The sequence below is a fragment of the Atheta coriaria genome, unplaced genomic scaffold (assembly GCF_025399875.1).
Source record: "Atheta coriaria isolate IRGN ID8LTWV9N9 unplaced genomic scaffold, Caltech_Dcor_3.1 hic_scaffold_6_pilon, whole genome shotgun sequence".
Classification (NCBI taxonomy): Eukaryota; Metazoa; Arthropoda; class Insecta; order Coleoptera; family Staphylinidae; genus Dalotia; species Dalotia coriaria.
Genome location: NW_027045448.1, coordinates 8,932,015 through 8,953,645, shown reverse-complemented (window position 1 = coordinate 8,953,645; position 21,631 = coordinate 8,932,015). Strand labels below are relative to the sequence as shown.

At 42.1% G+C, this 21,631-nt stretch overlaps 1 long non-coding RNA gene across 2 annotated transcripts; it reads left to right on the top strand.

The window, feature by feature from the left end:
• Positions 1-209: 209 nt before the first annotated feature.
• LOC135793331 (uncharacterized) lies at positions 210-21,174 on the top strand. Of its 2 annotated transcripts, XR_010548610.1 has the most exons (5): positions 210-569; positions 7,361-7,423; positions 18,438-18,519; positions 19,600-19,911; positions 20,738-21,174. It is a non-coding gene; the product is annotated as an uncharacterized lncRNA (long non-coding RNA). The 2 variants fall into 2 exon arrangements; XR_010548609.1 differs by having other exon boundaries at positions 19,600-21,174.
• Positions 21,175-21,631: the final 457 nt, after the last annotated feature.

Sequence of the window (21,631 nt, the reverse complement as noted above, 5' to 3'; positions counted from 1 at the left end):
TCACACATGCTTTACGACCCAGCACTGTTTGGCGGGGTGCGTTCGGACTCACGGGCCACAAGTCGCGCGCTAGCACGATTATACACTTCTTGTTCTTGCGCGCTCTGCGTTCCCTAGTCGGACTGCACGCTTGTCCCTACCAAAGAATCGCTGCTACGGCCGCGAGTAGTCGGAGTAGTCCGACTCCGATAGTTTCGTACTTACTTGCATGTCGGATCACCGACGTATCCACGCAGTCGGTTACTAACGTTTGCCTCGGCAGCATACGAGGCGGACGCACCATCGTCGCCGTGCGCAATCGTTCGCACACATTTTCACTACTTGCACCACAAGCGTTAGAAAATTAATTTGTCGTCCCAGCTTACAGCCAGACGGCCATCCATGAGCAGGCAGAGGCGACACTGTTCTTCAGCTCGCGCACGAACATAGTGGATTACCGAACTTTTCGATTATGATAAGTGACATTCATTTATTAAGTGACTCAGTGAGTTTCTCGACCGAGGAACACTCGCCCAACAGAGCGCCTGCTTGGAATTGGAACTTGATTGATTTTACCCCGTCCAGATTATGTGAGTGTATATTTTGATTTAGATCTTGAACTCTTGCAGAGTTCGATTTCGTTGTTTGCAACACAGGACTTTTAAGCACTTTAGCGCTTCCAATTGAGGCTTACGGACAAAATGTAATAAAATCGACGTATTTCGTTATGGCGGCGTTGTTTCGGAGTTTTAATTAGGAGTAATTGAATGTCTAATTCTAATTTGAGATTAAATAACCCAAAACGTACAATTTCGAGCTGCCGTAATGCATTGTAATTTATTTCGTAATGGCACACTCGCCTTAACTTCCATATAATTAAGTGGCGAGAAAAAAGACCAACAAAGCAGTGAGGAGTCAGTCGAAGACCGATGATTCGCTTTGCTTGGCACGACGCGAACGCTTCAAAGTCAACCTATGGTTCGGCTCAAATATAGTTTTAATTTGTTACCATTTTACTAATTTGCTATAAGGGCTTTAAAACGCAATGAATAATAATCGGATGCAGAAATCAGTGTGTGAAAGGCAACGGGCGCATGAATAGGAAGAGTCGCGTGTTTCTGAAACTATGATAAAATCGATGTTGGGACTTTTCGAAATGTTCAAAGTCGAAACATTTTCCCAGAATACTTGTTTCCATTTTTATCTTCTTGTTTTCTGGGAAGGACAGTTTTATCAAAAAGTCGCCTAGTCACTTACTTCGTGATGATTTATGTGGGGAATTTGTGCTTGAGGCCGAGCAAAATTAATATTCGATAGGCATCTAGTCGCTGGTGTGACAGGACATTCTTTTTTTCGCAATTTACTTAAAAGTTTACGATCGCGATTTGTGGAATCGTTTAATACTTTTTTAACACTTAAAAGTTTTACAACTCCGAGTGTTTTTTGTTATGTGTTTTCCGATTGTCATGCAGTTACACAGCGCATAATTTCCGCGAAGTGTTGTTTATTTATTTTTGGAAGACTCGTCAAAAATAGACTGGCGCACGCAAATTTGAAAGTTCCATTCCGTGTCATAATATTTAAATACGTCTTGGTGAGCAATTACGTCCGTATATCTAAATTTTGCGCAATTGTCGGCGTTTGGCGAATTCCGGAAAGCTGAGTGTTGCTTCTGCTTGCCCGCCGACCGTTTGTCTGCTTCTTCGGCGGCGACCGGGACCCAATTCGTAGCCAACACTGTCGTACGCTTTGTGGGGTCGTTACCGTGTCGGCATGTGCGCTTGAGCAACCATCCGTACCTTGGTCTTGAGCTCCGCGAGTCTGATATCCTGGGCCTAGCCGCTGAGCCCATCCAACCATCGTGTCTTCATCGCGAGAAGTCGCGTTAACAACAATTGAAAGCTCGAACTCTTCGAAACCTCGGAACACGGACGTTTATAATATGGCCCAAAATTAAGTGGACACGATACTGTCATGTGAGAAAAAAGCGCTCCGTAATCACATGAGTTTAACCCTGTGCTTATTTACAGTGTTGTTATTTTTTCCTAATATAGTTGTTTTATCTATATTGTCAGTCCCAAATTAGTTTCCTGTACGAACCTAACAAAATTGTGCACGCTTCAACTAATACGACTAATTTACTTCGTGCATTTATGTTTCACCCAAAACTGACTTGTTAGTGTGAAAAGACTTTTTGCATGCATTATGAAAAGGAATTGTTACATGAATGTCCCTTTTATTCGTAATAATGAATGTGATTCTCATAAAAAAATGGTACCTGCATATTATATTTTACATCAATTGTGGAAACACGCACAGTGTTTAGAAATTACCGAAATTTCCGTGAGAGTTCACTCGGTATTCTGTGTATAATACAATTTTTACATTTGATAACTTTGTGCCAACAAAAAAAGGATGTTAGACAACAATGCAACCAGTCAAGCGAAAATTTGCTGATGTACGCCGCGATTACAGACTGCAAGATCAGTTCATGTTTCGATATTCGCATAATGCTTATGCAAATCCAAGGTATGACTTTGCAGCTTTTGTATTTTTCCTAGCACGTTTCACTGACAATATCTGATGGAAATACGTGAAATAAATGTTTCAACGATTTGTAAAGCTAGCCTGTTTCCAATTTGGCTAATAAGTTGTCTTAACATTTGTCTGGAATGTATTTACACGTATTTCTAACTAAAGGAAAAGCAATTTTTTTTGTTGACATGATTGCATTCCAAAAAGTTCTAGTTACGACAATTTCTCGGCTGCTTGCGCACGATAGTGTCGGCCTGGCAGTGATACTGGCTGCATTAATAATGTAAGCACTAGAAAAGACGATTCCACGAATGGACAAAATTTCATCAATTTTAAGCGATTCCCAGAAAAAATCCCTATTTCGTTCTAGTTTCTAATTTTTCTAATTTCGTTGCTTTTATCGTCGGTTTTTATTTGTTTGTGTCCGCCCTGATGCGTGTGCATTTCACGTTACACATTAATGACAGAAATAACAATGCTCTGTTGTCACTGTTTTGTCTGCGCGCGGTGCGTGCCCATCCGAAAATAAAATAAAATACCTCTCGTTCTCTGGCTCGCCGACCGTAGAAGCGAGGCATTTGTTGGAATTAAACGTTAATTAAACACGTTAAGGGCGGTTAGGTTCTCGATCTAATGATAGTCGTTATTATTTTACGTGTGCCGTAATTGAATACTCTGAACATGCCGATGGACGTGGTGACATGGCGACGTGATACTTCCGGCGAGGTCATTTTTTGATCGGAGTCGCAATCTTTGATATGTATTTTTTTAGAATTCTGAATTTATGATTGCCTCATGGGTATATTCAGTGTCTCGCGCGTTTGCAAAACATGCTTTTTTTTCCACTGACGGTCGTCACCAGACGGATATTTAAATGCAAAGCGACGGATTTGCGACTGGTTGGTTACCTAGACGAGGAATTTAGACTAAAGGCGATTATAGCATCGCCAGTCGTCTCTTCTAAATTGCCGTCCCCGCCGTCCCGAAAATAGACAATGTGACCCAGAGATGCTCAGACGGTGGACTCAGCCGGTCGGCGTTGGCTTGTTGTAAGAGCGACGTCGTCGGAAGCACATAATTTCGCCGCTGCCGAGAGGCGGCTTCAAAGGCAAAGATTGCGACGCGAATACGCAGACATTTCTATAGAGATAGAGGTGCGAGACTTGGACTTTGGCTTCCTCCTTGGCGAAATTGACACATCGCCAAACGCGCTAAATTGACCGTTTGAAAGGACGTCGCGCGTTTTCACACCCTTCACGTCACGCATTCGGTCGCCATGCATCACCTTGCAAATAAACATCACACTTTTTTCGACCAATTCAAATCTAATCATTATAATTTATCACAATTTGTGTATTTAATATTTTTTGGGCGATTACCAAAAATGGTTGGATTTGCAACTTTTTGCTAATTGAATTGTTGTTTTAAACAAAGAGGAAATTGGAAACCAATGTAGCTGTTGGCTTTGTCGCCGGCGACCAACTTTACGGTTTAAATTTTATTTCTATTATTCATTCTTGTGCATGTGGCTTTGCATTCGCGTCCAGATATGATATTACACAGTCCGACAACGAGCGGCACATATAACGTAATACGAAGCGATTATGACGCTTTTATTTGTGTTTAGTCGCCTTCGGAGTACCTTTAAAAACAATAACGAAGCATCGATTGCGGTCACGAATGGGCTTGCTTGAACGCAAAAAATACGCACAATAAAATGAGGAAATGCCATCGGTTAATTGTCGAGCTAGGTGTAATTTTTTTCCATAACGTTTATGTCTTCTTTTATGTCGTAGTTACGTTTTTCAAGGAGCAATTGCTCGTCGAAACGAGCCGGCGCAACCGGGAAAGCAATAAATCGCTGGCATATTTTTATGTTTTGATTCATATTTTATCGTCTAGCACCGACTTCATGGAAAAAGTATTTAGACACGGGTAGTTGACATTTTTTGTAACTATCTTTCAATGTTTTTTCGTCGTTATTACAACGTGTAGCGAGATATACGCAGCGGCCATTTTGTTTTCACAATCTTGTGCTTGGCAATTTTTGTTTGCATCACGACATTGGCAAATTAATACAGAAAATTATAAAGCAAACCTATTCATTTGTAGTACAAGAAGTGTTTTCGATATTCTTCAATATATTATTGACAATTTCAAGCAGTAAAACAAAATGTATTTTGCGGACATTTTATAGTCTCTCACATAGAAACAATATGTTTGCGATTGCGTAGTGGGGGAGGCGACAAGTAGAAGCAGCGCGCGCCTATCGTTGCTTTGTCGCATTTTGTTTCGTTTATCAAAAGCCAAGCGCAATTGCGACGACTGATCTTGCTTATGCTCTGGACTCTGCTCGCGCCGGCGCTCCTCTACGAGGTTTCGCACTCGTTCAAAGATTTTTAGCCGTGCAATTCTCGATATGAGTTTTAGTTCGCGTATGTCCATCCGTAAAAGTGTTTCGGACGCGCGCGGCGCGCTGCACTATCAAAGTCCGGGTTTCGTATGACTTGCAGAATGTTCTGCCGCTGTCAGAAATTAGTGAATTTTCTTGGTGCACAGTGTTTGGTGGTCTAGTGAATTACAAATTAGGGGTATATTTTGATTGTTTTAATAAGTCTTGTGAAATTAACTAATTACGCCGTTGTCGACTTGTATTTCCGTCTATTGCACTCGCTTTGTGTTTGTGGGTATGTGCTTACTTAATTCGCATGTAAAACTTATTGCGTCTTTCTTTCCGGCGCAAATGCGTCTGATTTCAAAAATATCAACATCTATATCAACTTGCCATCCTAGCTAATAACAATGATAGAAAAATATTTGGGCTATGAATTTGGACGTCATTGTTGCCACTTGCGTCATAAAAATTTCACCACATTGTATCACATTGGACAATGTTGTCGATAATTGTATCATCAACAATGATTCATGGTGACATGATTCTAATTAAGTCGTAAACTCGTTGTAATTATGAAGGAAAATGCGCAGTGCGATATATTTGTGAAGAAAAAAATTGATACCCGCCTGGACAACCGCGCGCAACAGTGTGGCACTGTCGCTTCTAATAATTCTAATAATTTTTAATCGCTACCAATAATAATAAATAATACGCAAATGAAAACGAAGAGTCGGCACGATTATAGGGGTTCGGGTCGTGTACACCGCATGCTTGAATAGCGATTAGGACGGCGGGCGAGAGTATAAACGTATTCACAGAACTGTGTTCAATTACTCGGAGATGTGGGAGACTCCGAAATTCGTCGACGACGTCAATGGTGGGGCTCGGGTGAGGAGTTGCCTTGTGCCTTCCTATGTGGATTTGTTCGTGCGTGAGCTAGGACATGCTATTTTTTATTTATATTTATTTTTCTAGCCTCGTCTGCGTCGCTGAGTGTGTTGGGTCCACCAGTCTAGACAGACTAGCGTAAATCATTCTGTGAGCTCTCCGAGTAGTCTGAATTTTAGATTTAGAACCAACTTCTCTAGATTATTTCGAAAAGGGTGCAACTGACTTTGCTGGATGAAATAATCCCGGAAATTAAAATGCCTCGGAGCTTTCGTTTATGTTTATGGCGTTTAAATGGTACTGCTAGAAATTTTATGATATTTGAGGTTCTGTGACTTATCGTATTATTTTATCTTATCTCTTGCATCTATCATACCGCCTCATATCTCCAGATTAGATAGGCTTACATTTATTCTTATTGGTTTACTAGCTCAGGTTCTCAAGTTAAAGCAATTGATAACAATTATATAAAACTAAATGGGCTGAGAAACTTCCCGTTTAAGGAAACGTGAGGCGCGCACATTCACACTTTACGCCGAGCGACGGCTGTGTCCGGACGAAAAGCACCCACAGAATCACGAATAGCGCGCTGGCGAGCAGGAGAGGATGATTGTAAAGTGAAATTCCTGTCAGTTCAACGCCACCGAGAGCCATTAAAATTCTTAAGTAATAAGCGAGATATTATTGTGGATATTTTAATGAAGTAATAACCCGATAGTTATAATTGCACAGTCTCGAACGACCGCGCAACCAGTAATGTCTGGTCATAGAGTAAGAAGTGCGGTCGACAATGCCCAATTGGAAAAATGCCTCAATCACGCGATTTAATCATTTGAAATGAGTTTATTGGGTAAAAATTTAAGCATTAGCATCAGTTGACATAACTCTTTGCATTCCTCGAACGTAAACTAGTGTGGCCTGACCGCACGGATCGATGGACAGCTGTGATAGAGGAAATTCCTTTCTAGTAAGTAATCTTTCCAGCAACGCACGACGCTCGTGCGAGCTAAGAAAAGTTGCTTCTAAACCAATTTACAATTATCTTAAACGCGCGAGCGTTTTATGCACGTGGTTCTCGTTCCTCTTCGGCCGATATATTTCCTCGTTATGATAGTTATTACCGATAATAATAAGATAATAAATTATGCTCTGTAATTTCAATTTAAGTAGTTGGAGATGTGGTTGCGTTTACCTGCAGTCGAGGTGCGGACCGCACGAGGACGTTCTGAGATTATTTGTCATTTATTAATAATCTCGCAAATACTAATAACATTTACACGTACCGAGCGTTTCCGGGTTTTGAGAGTTTATGTATCTATTATTTATCAGCGCGTCCACTTGAAAACCTCGACGCGACGCTCTTGTAGCGAGCATCAAACAGACCGCGAGCGCTCTGAGTAAAACACATATTATGATTGAATGCCTAAATGAGCATCCATTATGGAATTTCTAACTTTATTGCTTCGGACAAATCTCGCGAGATATCAATTGTCCCGGGAACGAAATAACTTTGAGAAAATGTCGGAATTAATTAAACTTACAAATATTTGTTTTTGTTTTCAGGATTTGATGAAGTTAACGTCCAGGAGATTAGAATTTGGTTGATCCAGGCCCAACATTCTCAAAGTGAGTGTTTTATCATATTTCATTTAACATTGAATAGCAGATTTTCTTTTCCAATCAAAAATTATTTGTTTTCGGAGTTCGTAATTGTTTGCTTAGTGATCACACAAAAAAGTCGAACATCGAGAATATTCGATGCGTTAATTTGAATCCCACATTTGTCTATCGCGTACGATTTGTGCAATTATGGCGGCTGGTGTTGAGCGACAGGTGGTTTCTCATTACACCCAGTGTTAATGACCTATTTAACCCCGACAGTCCTACAATATACATACGCCTAGGCGGCCTTTCTGTAACACACATGCCTATTTGTAGTCATCGCATCGTTCGAGAATGAAATGAATGAATAAAAGGCTCGTACGAGCGTGCGGTCGGGCGGTCGTAGGTTTCGTGTGTAGGTGCTTCCTTTCCTGTGCCGCTACCAAGCCATCTAGACACCTCTGTACGGATGTGTGGCTGTGAACAAAAAATTAACCAACGCATTTGACGTAATAGCGCACGCATGCGGGAAATTAAGCGCGTGTTGACGTGCGCGCTGGGGACGTCGAGGAAACCGGGGGTGTACGATATGAACGATTACGAAAACGCATGAAACTGTTATGTATAATCGTACGTTGGTAGATTCGCGCCATAAGGAGCGCGTCGCTGTGCGAGTTAGGCGCAGTTGATTTGAAATTTCTGAACAAGGCACCGGTTTATATTCTTATCGTACTCACAAAAGCTTCCTTGTTGCTATTATTATCTTGCGAATGGGTATGTGTGCGTGCGGTGTGTTTGTTGTCTAACCGTTGATGTGCAGGGTGAGAGCGGCAAACATGTAGGTAAGCAAGTTTTGCACCGGAACTACCGGTACAGTACGTACACGACGCACACATGTGCCAGATACCAGTTATCTATTCAAAATGTACTGAAGACAAATTGCAAACGCATTGTACACGGCACATAATAAAACAAAGAAACTTGAAAAATTCAAACTACGCCACAGAAATAAGCAGACCCAGTGGTACGAGGAACGACGTGTTGTATTACAGGTTTGTACACTCGAAAAAAAGTTGCAATATTATTATCGGATTATTATTGGTGCACATACTAGCAGAAATATTGGTAAGCTTTTTTAATTTTAAAATTATACGGTATAAAAATGGATGATGATTCGCGGATTTGTTCAGGAAATTGATGCGTATGAGAACAATGAGTAAGAAGTATAAATGCTTGCTAAGATTTCATATAAATTTATTAACTAGCTCGTGGGAATCACAAAGCACATGGGCTGTTTTACAATGAAACTAGATAAAGGCAACGGCAAGACTCATCACAGCAGCGTATTACAGATAAATTGTATATTTAATAAAGTTTATTGCATTGTTTATGAATGAGATGATGAGCTGTCGTCGGAATGTCATGACGCATTTTGGTGACTACTTTATAGTTCGTAGTTTACATTGATTTAATTTCTAAGACGATGGCAAATTGTAAATGTGTTCGAAATTTGGCGGGATCTTTAACATATGTGGGATTATGAATCGAATGTGCGTATGTAAATCATTAATTGCACTAATGTTGCAATACCTATGAACAGCAGGTCCAAATGGGTATAAGTACGTTTAAGAATAAACATTACGTATATGGTCATCGGAATTACATCAAGCGCCAGCCGTGTGTGGACCGACGAAGGCATTAGACCATATATGGGCCGCCTGCGTGTGATTCATGCGGCCTTTAGGGTCGGGTCTGCTTGCCTCTAACTATTTCGATCTCTCTAGAAGCCGCGCACCCACCGGCACCTACCGACCATACCATGTGAGCGGCTGAGTGCGCTGGCGGAATTCCGTGGCATGCCTACTGTCCGCAGATGACACAATTGACATAGGCTGGCTGCGAGCTCGCGTGCGAAAGAATATCAGCATTTATGATGCGATCGAAAACATAATCAACTCGAATAAATGAAGCTTTCGTGTGTCGCACCGTTGTCGCATTCTGACTCTAGTCTTGACTTTGCTTTCATAGCAATGAGGTGACACCGACCCGCGACACATACGCACACAAACATTGAAATACATGGTCGGATCGGATCATCAACGGCATGGGCTGGTTTTCGCGTGGGACTCTCGAATGCCAGTTTGTAAGTACGTGTGATTTACATTGCTTATTTACACGTTTACACCAGTTTCGATGTTTATAATCCGAAATTTCTCATTTGACTGCCGCCGACATGCGTGTGTTTCTCAATGAGAACCCGAAATAAAAAGTGTTGAATTGTTTTCGAATTTCGTTAACGTAATTGCTCTGGAATGCCATTTCCTCTTCTCATAAAACGCCATACGCTAGAATTTTGATGTCCGTACGAGCGCGCATTTCGCCCGCGGGTAATTCAAGAAGAATTTACTTAAGAAGCTAGTAGGTTGGCGGCACGACGGCTTCTGGAGTAAAAGAAGCAGAGGCGGTTTTTTAGTTGCACACGCGGCGCGTATAAATAGAGCAGCTTCCTAGCCGCGTACGTCTGACGGCAGTGAACGAAATTAAAGTAATTCGTACTAAAGTTAAACGTAAATTGAATCCGGAAATATTTCAATTTTCTAAATCCGCGCGGCAACAGGATATTTTGAAATAGATTTCGACCATTCGTGGAGTTTTGGACCATTAGCAGACGGACTTCCATTAGCAAGCGAGCTCTCTTCCCGTCGGCCGCAGCATTTGATGTCGTTTAATCAAGCGCAATTTACAGATTTTCTCGGATTTAGCTTCTTTAACCAGCAGCATTCGGCCTGCTAATTGAACGGTAAACTGCCGACTCGTCTAACGAAGTAATAATTGCGCTCAAAACGGCGTTTGATTAGTTTAGTCATACGGTTTTCTACTTTCTCGATGTATTAAATCTTGATTTCATTTTGGTCGATCAGATGTGATTTAAAATAATGAAAATCAATTGATCTAAAACCAGGCAGGCGTATTAACATCAACCCACATGATGGTAGTATCTAGTCATCTAGCGGCGGATGGTGGGTGACAAGAGCAGAAGGCGTTGTCGATGTCCCACCGCGAGGACGACGTACCGAGGCGCTAAATTTACTGGGTATGTGTGTGCCTCGACGGGCATTATGTATTCATCAAGGCGAATATGTATTAAATGCGTACTCGGAATTGGAGTTTCATTACACTTGGCTATGCTATTCACTAGTCGATTAGTTGCGTTCGGGCGTTAGACGCAGACCTTACCGAAAGCCTCTGCACCGCGAGAGTACTTACACCAGAACGGCGGGTACGTGTATCCAAGTTGAACGACCCTTAGCCAACCGGCGTAAGTATGCGCCTGTGCGCTCAGCCCGCGAATGTTTATGTTCGTGCGCACGAGTCGTGTGTGCGTGCCGAGTTTCATTCATAAATCCCTGAACATGTGGACGTACACCACGCACACACCCATGCATTCACACTACGCCCGCAACCAGACCAGACTGCGCAACCACGTTTCTTTTATCCGCATACACCCGCGCTGGACAAACAATAATACCGACAAATTAGCGAAATGCCAAACAGTGGAAATAATCAATTAACAGCAGATATAAATTTGGAGATCGTCAATATTTGTTGGTGTCTTCTCGGACTACCACCTCATTAGATCTCTGAGATGTGTTGGGTGTTTGTGTTGCTGGAACTAGTCCTTTGTTACATAACAAAACTGTTATGAATGAATTGGTGATATTTGACGTGTTTTGGTGCTGTTGGCTCCCTCGTACCGCCTTGTATTGAACGGAATGGAAATATGTTAAGTCGTGAGACTTCTTCTGTGTGGCCGCGCACGGACTCTCGAACGTACCCCAATTCCAAGAAGTTCCTCGGGGAACCTGCCGCGACGAGTATCTCTCGCCGCTGTTGTGACTGTGACCTGCCTCTCCTTCCTTCAAACACCGCCTGCGTATTGGGTACGCTGGTTGCTCCTCTGGACCGCGCTCGCATTCGTTCGGATGTGGACATGAACGAGACCGAAACCGCTGGGAACCGCATAGCTGCGGCGGCTGCATGCATGCACACACGTACATACTCCACAATTCCGCTGGTGCGAGCGTGCTAGAACATAGCAGAACACCAAAGTAAACGAGACGGAGGAGAGGCAAGAAAAAAGCCAACCGTGGGAAGATATCACACACATTCAATATTTATTACTTTAAATTTTCCATATAGAGTCTCGGTCGTTGGTCGCCGCACCGTGCTTGGTCGTTGTCGTCGTCGTGGATTGTGTAGATTATGGCATCCTTATCGCAAGCGCGCTTTGCGGAGCATGGAATGGGAGAGTCAAGCGAAACAAATTTGGCTACCGCTGAGGTCGGCTCTTGGCATATCTTACGATATGCCGATTTGCATTTTCTTTGGCATCACTTACTTCTCACTATTATTGTTTGTTTAATACCGGAGTTGACCGATGATGATGGTGTAGCACTTCGTGTACAATATGCGAATTAATTCGCGCCTAAACAATCCGAGGCGAATTTCAATGATTTTGCTGTATTTACACTACCGCGCGGCAATTAAGCAGTGCTCGCCGCCGCCTCAATGGAGTCGTAGTCTTCGCAAGTTATTAATTTATTTAACAAGGAGGAAGTCGTAAAACGCAATTAAGTTATGTTGAAAGGCGGCACGAGTACGAGGTGATTCCCAGCGCAGGATATCCGACGCTTCTTATGCACAGCAGAGTCTTCTAATTAAATTTATAATAATATTTAGTTTTTATGTAAATGCGGTAAAGGCAAACAGTGGATTTATATGAGGGTACGTAGCAAACTCATCGTTCGCCATAACGAGCAATAAATCAACTTTGTATCCATTTTGGAGGGATATGATTTATTTGAAAATTAATCATCGTTTCGTTACTTTTAAGTTACTTAATTAATGGGTAATTTTTCACTTCCGAGCGTTTTGTGGTCGGTGAGCATGCTAATATTTGCTAACTGAACGGTTAATGTCTGCTTTTTCGAATTTCAGCGGTATCAGCTGTTCTACGCGCCCATCCTGTTACGAGATGCGACATTATGAGAGCATAATGCATATCATTTATTCCGTCGCATCACGTAACATGCAAACAGCTGTCTGCACATCATCCGGGCAAATATTCGCTCGACCCTCTTTCTACCGCGTGCGAATACCGACGGCGAGTTCGACGCGAATTTCCACTGCGCGAAGTGCTAAACTCAACTTGCACAAAAGGCAGGATTGTCACACGCCATTCTTGTTAGGTCGCGCTGTTTACACGCTGGCTCCCACTCGCGACTCATATAATAATTATCACAATGGGAACCGCGAAGTGCGGTTCAGTTTTTATGCCTTTCGAGTTCTCGCTGTGCGGCGCGCTCCGAGACCGCGCCGCTCGTTATAAACTGGGTCAGCAGGAACCACAACAATAACGTCACAACGAGAGACATCTCAGGCGCAAGATGTTTTATTGCGAAATGTTGCCGTGCAATTCGTAAACAGGATTAATGCGCGCCTCGAGGAAGGGTAAGCGCCGATGGCATACGTCGCCAATAACCAGGTTACGTGCCGGCGCGTCGAGACGCCCGTCTGGATGCGCGTCGCGGATGCTCAGCGCAGCACGGCGCGACGCGACGCCTCGGCCGACATAGAATTAGCTTTGTTTTGCATTCTTTGGCGGGCAGTTAGGAAGTAATAAAACAGATATTGCATGAACGTCTGCGTGACGCAACGGCGCGCCGCGCTTCTATTCTCAGCGTCGCGTCGCCGCCCGTGCGTCGCGCGAAAAGGCGAATAACTCGAGATGACCTCGTCGGCGACGCTGCCGCAAATGCAATCTAGACGTTTTATTTTCCCTTCAGGCGTTTCCGAGTCACCCTCGCAAATGCGGCCACTTATCATCCGAACAAATTGATATTCCGCTCCATAAAGACGTGATATATTTCTGTCCTCTTCGTCTTCAGATGGTATGCGTCTGATATTCTAGAAGATATTAATATGCGAGCATTTCAGAACATTGCAGACAAGGAACTAATATTAAGTTGACTTGAATTAACTGTAATTATAACGTTTTATGCATTTCCAGACCTACGTTTTCCTAATTTATTCCACTAAACGGGTGTTCTATTGTACTTTAAACTGATTTTTTTTTCTTTGAAACATTTATAAAAGCAAAGCAGACGTTTCCGTCTAGGTCTAGAGTCTAGATAGTCTAGCGCGTCGTCGAGTGAAATTTATGCAGTGCACGCGGGAAATATTTAATAATTGTATGGTAATTTGTGCATTTTACTTTCAACGACGGCAGGAATTAATTATGCCGACGCACCAGTTTCTCATAGCAAGCGCTTTGCCGCTGTTCTTATTTATCTGTTGGTCGTTTAGGCCATGAACCACAGCGATCGTCGATGGTATCCGATTTTTTTGGCATTTTACGTACGCAGTTAATTAAATTCGGACATGCAAGAACCGGCTGGATGGCCGCGGCACAAATAGGAAATGACGTTACGAAAAACGGATGTCACGAGAGCGGAGTCGACGACATATTCAGACAATGAAACATCACAAATTGGATAATAATGTCTTCAAGAGACGTGCACGCTGGGCTCTCTCACATTGTGCGCGTGCACACATCCTTCATTATACCGTCGCCGTGTTACATAACAATTCTGTATATTTTTCTGTGCGCTCGCACACTGAGTGTTTGACACAGGCAACGATTTTCGGATGCAATCATCGTTCGCTACCAATTATTTCTGCGGCGAGCAGAACGCTAGAAGTTATTCAGTGTAAATAAATCCATGTAGGCCAACTAATTGGTAATAAAAGCTCGCTGGTTTCTGCATTTTCTGGCCGAAGCATGGCATTATGTTGAGAATCAACAGGTGCTTTTACGAGTGTCTCCCAGCCGATATAATCGCGACAGACGCACGCTGAAAAGGTAAAAACGGAAAGCCCAACGAGCAACGCACGCTGTGGTAATAAGGTGTGTGTGTATGTGAGTGTGTGCGTTGAGTGTGTTGAGTGCGGGTAATTGCCGTTATGGACGACGGAAGGAAGGACACGTGCCCAGAATCGAACGCGTCTCGTGCCATCGTTAACGATTCTTAAACACCGCTAACGACGCGCACGTCGCCGCTTGCGCCGCGAAGAGTGGTCAGCTGCGGATGCTTCAAAATCTTTACATTTTGCAATTGATTTTATACGAGCGCACCTTAAAAGCATTGCAGGCATATGCGCAGCAATTTTCGATGATTAATTTTGACATATAATAACGATCTAAAAATATACTGCGTTTTTATTAGATACCTGCCTACCGATGTGCTTCGACAACGGTAATTATGAATCGTAATTTTCAGTAAAATTTACTAGATTTTTGCATCAAAATATTTTATTCAACGTGTCTGATCAAATGATTGTCGTTTTCTGTATGCCGTGTATTCTATTCACTGACTAAGTACAGTAATAAATTACTGAACAACGAGTTGCTAAACTAATAGCTGGGTTTCACACGATAGTCGACGCGCGTTGGCCCGGTAAAAACATGAAAAAATAAAATGAAATTTGCAATAATCGCTTTGCTTTTGTGTCGGCTGTTTTCGCCGTTAACCGCGCTTACAACGTGCAGGTTTTTTTTTGTTTTTTGTTCCGCGGTAGTTGTGAACTGGTGTGATACGCTAGTGCTCAGGACAATTCCAATTGTTACTATGCAGGCGACTGGGAGTCGCGTATACGATGTGCATCGTGTGCAATGTGCATCGTCGCGCGACTTGTTGTAGATGATGTGTGATGTGATACTCGCGCATAGGTCGAGACGTGCAAATTGCACACTGCATTGATGTCCTGCCTCCGTTCGGTATTTATGTTTGTGCGATTGGTGCGTTCCCGCGATGTGGGCAGCACGACCAGCGCTGCTCAGCGATGTGTGAGATGAAAAATCGCATCGAATTCGCCTGCGCAAAATGTTACTCAATCGATATCAACAAATTAAAATAGCAGACGGAAATGTGTGCACTTCGTGATTTGTTCATCATTTTTTGTATGTGTGCGTTGGTTAGCGCGGACATGGACGATGAATAGGATGACTTAACCGTCTGCGAGTTTCTTGCGTTGCTTGTCTCCCGCGTCGAAAACTAACCGTAAACCACGGCGAAGAACTGCAGACGAAGGAAAAGGTTTACGCTCCACGTTATGTTTAATTAGTTTAAATTGTGTTATGCGTGGCTTAATTGCTAATTGCTTTAATCTTAATTACTAATTGACCCAAACTATATGTACGCGCACGATGCTCGTTTGCTTTAATACGCTCTTGAATTATTGCCGAAGTGGGTCTTAATTTTACTTCGGCGGCGCGTTTCGTACGCGTTTTGAGAACTTCATTTCTGGGTGATGATTTTATGTTTTACGTGCAATTTTATGCCTGTGCGTCCAGGTAATTCGTAATCCGTGCAATTAAAACGGCTTTGACGCTTGGCGCGCATTCAACGAGCCTCCAAACTTTATAATTGTTCAATTAAGTTTTTTTTCCTTATCTTACACACTTAAATTGATTTTTACTACACAAGTGGAAAATCCTAAAATTACGAATTGTAAAAAACGTTTCTTTTCATTTTGAATAAATTCTGCCTAAGTGATTTTAATTTTCGCGACCCTAAATTAGCGCGCGTCTTATGATTTATCGCAATTAATTATGATTTATTAGTGACATATTGAGACTAATTAACTTAATGGCATTTAAGTACATTTATTACATTTTATTAGCGCTAAACGTCTTTCACGAGAGCGACGAAGCGCGCCGAGAGTAAGTGGCGAATTGATTAGTATCTCACCCACACTCCGTTCGCGCGATTCTCTAAAAGCCTCGCGCCCTGGAAGCGCCTTCCTTCGCGCACGCCGCACTTTGAAAAAGTTGACGAAGTCGGTGTTCGGCAGTGCGAGCGCGGGCTGCCAAAGCTGTGTGTGACCGTGGGACAGGCGCCGCAGAAAAAGTCGCACGGTCGAGGCGCAGGCGCATCATCCGCATCGCCAAATATCTTTTAGGACCGTCGACGCGCTTTTTTGAATGCGCGCTACACATTCGCCGCGGCCGCGACACGATACCGGAACCAGCGCGCGAAGATGCAAAACGCTTCGACAAAACACGCAGAAACAAGAGATCTCTGGAATACAATCGCGCACCGACGCAGCAAGATCGTTTACGCATCGCATTCCTCGGCGTCAGGTTTGTTTTTTAGTCGCGCTACCTCTCTACCATTCTCGACACTGTCAGCACGGCAGCGTTTCGAAAAAAATAGCGCCACGCACAGCCAGCAAACCAGACCGAATGCCGCGGCATTCTAGAGCTTTCTTCGTCTCTTTTACTTGCGTGCGTACTTCGGCTGGTGCTGTGGCCGCCGCGTGCATTTGTTTTGTATCGCCGATGTGCAAGCGTATAAATAACGGGTATCGCATACCAACCATTCCGTCTCGCGTCTCTTCGACTCATTCATAATGATTACGACAATGCGCGCTTTGGCATGGCGGCACACAACAAGAAGAAAGAATCGATATTATGCAAAATACGCAATAAATATTCATAGGATTCTGTTTCGCTGTGGAATTGAGCTGCTTCGTGTTGCTATTACGCCTCGTTTGAATAGTGTCTAACAGCAACGAAATTCAAACAGTTTGAAGGCGTTCTCGATGGCACCGTGCTGCCCCCCGAAGGTGATTAGTCCATGGCAGACACGCAAAATGCATATGATTGCGTCGATTGCGCTCTGGTTCACAACAATTAATTGAAAAAAATTACTCACGACGCGCAATCGTCTATTGCTCGACCGGCAGCGCGCATAGCCAATGGTGTGTGTGGTCTTCACGGCACTTTCTAGCGCGTGAATATTTAAAATTGATAGTTTGCTTTAGGAACATTCCGAGATCGCGCGGCGAGACCACCCGGATGGATATTCCTCTCATCTTGCGCGCTCTCATTGCACGCAAAACGCATACCCCGCGCCGGCGCGATTAATCGCCATCGATAAGATGATTTTCGCCGACAACACCGCGGCCAGGCCGCGTGTGACCATATACATTTCAATGGGAGGATAGACGCGCACCGGCAACGAAAATGAATTGCGATTTAATAAGCACCATCGATGATGCGTTAAAAGTCAAGCTAAATGTTTAAATATTCGAGCCGAAGACGCGCGACGCAATTGACTTGCGGCCTACCATCGAGCAGAGAGCGAGCTTCTAACGAGCGGTTCAATGAAATCGATGCACGTTGTTCGACATGAAGCGCTTGAGCGAGCTTGCGGAGTCGCACATTCCTTCCATCGGCGGCCGTTGTCGTGCAAAAGTTCAATCGGATTTTCAGGTTGAAAAAAATCTGCAATCTGTAAGGAGTGAGGAGTATGATTTGTGTCATTGACTTCGTTTACTTGAAGATGCGGAACAATCGATGATCCAATTACAAAATATTGAAAAGAAAGGCTAAGCAATGGCAAATTCAAGCGAACGAACATAGTTCCTGCCCCGGAAATGTTGGAATGCAAGTCTTGTACCAGGTCTTTGTCGTGTATTCTGAAGATGAAGCTGGGGAGAAGGACACCAGTCCTTTATCTGAGAATCGGACGAAACTGGTATTTGCTGGCGCTTTGTGCATTCACAAAACCCAAGGAACGCTTCTGATCTTCACCGGCGATTCATTCAAAATGTGCGGACACAACCCGCGACGTGCATACAAGCTCGACACGGAATGTCATCGCAGTCGCGAGCTGATTATATTATATTTCGCACGTCATTAGAGAGCGGATTTCGATTATACTGTTCGATTTGTTTTGTGATTCTGACCTTCCTGTTTGCTAGCAACTCATTTTTCGAAACAGCGGCGGATGCACTGAAACAACAAATATTTATCTAAAAGATTTATTTTGATTATGTAAATAAAGTTTCCTGTATTGCGATGGCCTGGGAATTACATATTTTATGCAGTAATAAATTAAAAGATGTTTGTTATGTTCAAAGATTTTACATATTTCCACACAAAAAATTAATGTTTAATATTTTATGCTTTCAGAATACAAGATGACATCGTGATTTGTCTAGCAATATTCCTACACAACTAAGGCATTCCACGCAGTAAAATATGCAACAATTAGGTATGTTCAATAAGTCTTTTAAAAATATCAACACTCCACGTGTATTACACCGACACATCAAATAATAGAAAACTTCCTAATTTAATGTCCGGGATGAGTTGTTTAAATTTTAGAGCGCAATTGCGCATGCGACTGGAATTTCAAATTGTTATTAAAATCACTCGTTCCTGCATTGTATGAGCAATGAAGATATTTCGAACAGTTGGAAGCACGCACGTAGAACTGTACACATGTTGTGCGTTCGAGCGGGTTTTAAAATCTCGCGCAACTCTCTGGACGGCTCCAGAAAACTCGTTTCTCTACATACGTACGTGAAAAGATAAAAGTATGAAGAATCCGAAGAATGCCGTGCATATAGACAAATATTTATCTTGGCTTAGCTATTATATATCATCATAAACGCATACACGAAACTGCTTGGATTGGGATGCACAAATACGCACCACTGTACGTATACGTATACATGACATGCCTACATACATTTCTTGCATTAAAGCAACAAATTTTAAGTACGGGCGTACCCGCAATCAGTAATCCATAGCGGCATAAACTTGCCGCGTGATGTGCGAGTGAAAATCGAAGGAAGGAATGTCGTGATAATATTACATAATGCTATTTAAATTTGTGTAGAATTTCCAAATCATGCCGGCTCAGTTTTCCCCGGACGTATGTTTGAACATTCGTTAGTCATTGTTTGTAATTAAATCCCTAAACAATTATTTGCAATAAATAATGCTAGACTAGATTCCTTTTCGCAAATACGAGTCTATTTTAGATGTTTTTATTGTCAGAATTTCACCTAGGTACATAATTTCGAGAGAGAAAAAGAAAATTCATGTTAAGTCGTGAAAACTTCGTCCAAAAATTTACCAATTTCGTTTACGCGCTTATCTACTTTCTCTCTTTTGTTTTCCTCGGCCGGGTTTTCCGCTATTACTACTGACGTCGAAACTCGTTAAGGTATATATGACTTGCAAATTACACACTGGAGTTAATCAGTTAAACAATTTGTTCTACACATTTTCTGAATATTTGTTTGTGTGTGATTTTCAGTATTACTAATATTTCTTTATGTTTTAGGGTATAATGGATTTTATGGCAAGAAAATTCTTTAAATCATCCACTGACGTAATATGGATGATAAATCAAACATGACTTGAAATTCTGAATGGAAATCTACAGAAGCAGTTTTAAACTTCGCTGCAGACACACAGATGGAGCTGGGAGTATTAAAAAGTTTTAAACTTATTAAATATTTACAACGCGTTATTTTTATTTGCTGAGACAACTTCCTAACGTTACAAATTGTCGCCGACCATTGATAAATGTGTGTGCTGTCCGGGTCAAAGGTTGTAGTGAACTTGAAACACTACGCAGCCGTGTACAAATACCGTAATGTGTTTCGTTTTTTTTTTGTTTATTGCAAACAATGCATGCTTCGTGTTGCTGCGGAAAACTACCAATGTTGTACTTTTCCGCCGCCGTGCCAATCGGTGACCACGCAGTTAATTCGCACGACGCATTCCGTTGTGCTTATCGAATTTCAGTGGGTAACACGAGCTGCGTTTGTTTTCGCGGACGTTCTCGTTTGCGTACAGAAACAATTAATCGTATTGATGAAATTAGATGCGGCCCCGCCGCTACAAGAAGGCACAATGCATGCGTATTAACGCAACACGACGCATGCTGCCAACATCTGCATCGTGCATTCCTTCACAGTTTAATGCCACCGTACCGTTCGCTGGCATGATCATTCACAATTCACACACAAGAGTAGGAAGTGTTTTAATCGAATGCTTGCGACATGAGTCAGTCGGCCAGCCGCCCTATCCCGCGGCATTTGCATGCATCAATCGACGCTGGTGTTCGGAAAAATATGTTAAACACGAATGCTGAAATCATTTGATGACCAATCATCATCGAATGATACACACGCGACTTTGTTCCCTGCTTCTCATCGAGTCATGTTTTCGATTCGAAAACCATAATCAGCTTAGTACACTGTTCGCTTTCGTTACCGCCTTTCACCAATTCGATTATTATTTTACATCGGCATTTTGTTACGAATAACAAGTTTAACCTTTGAATATGTGTTTGCGATAAAAGTTTCATTCATAAACTCGGCCGTACCCGACTCATTCAATTGCCTGCTATGTAACTTGCAAGTACCTCATTGCTGGTAAGACTTGTTAAATTATTAATCTATTTCAATTGGTAGGTGAAGACAGCTTCATATCCTGGGATGTTTACAGTGGACTAAGGAAGAAGGAGAAGGAGTTGGATTATAATAAAGAAAAATCACAGAAAAGTTCCAAGTCTTGTCATCCAAGATGAAGACAACAAGGATTTAATGAAGGCGAAACGGGTTTTCACAGTGATTTGACAGATGAATGTGATTCTGAGATCATTGTGAAAGCTTATTTTGTTCGAATTATACATTCACCGTCAATACAATCGAAGAAGTAAATTTTAAAAATATTGCGGATATTGTTTTTTGTACATTGGTAATTAAGGCCTAAACGCAAAGAAAATATAAATATAAATATTTCTGTTGTAACAATTCTTAATGTATAATTTAATGTACACCTATAATATTTAAAGCAAATGTTTTTTTTTGTATTAATTGATTGTAAATAAATACTGAATTAGATTAAATCTGTAGACTTTGAATAAAGCAGAACTGATCTATGTTTATTGAAGAATAAATTGTACTGCATGGTTGGTTGTTTGCATTTATATTATGGTATTTTTTCATGAAAATTACTTCCAAATTCTCTGCTACAAGTTAAGTTTCTTTAATGATTGTTATTGTTGCGAATTTTTCTCGTTTTATTGGCGCATCACGTATGAGAGTATCAATTTACGATTAAAGATGCTTTAAAATTGCCTATGTATGTCCTCTATATTAAAACACACAAGGAATAGTAAAATCAAACAATTAATTACTTATTTAGTTCATGCATGTATTGCATTATGCTAAGAGTTTTAAAAGTTTAATTCGTTTTAACTTATTGTGTATTGATGACTGCGGTAAGACCGTAGGCAATGCAATATACATCACTTTTACTGCTTCTTCATAGATGGCTCTCAATGTCAGATTCGAGATAAGTTG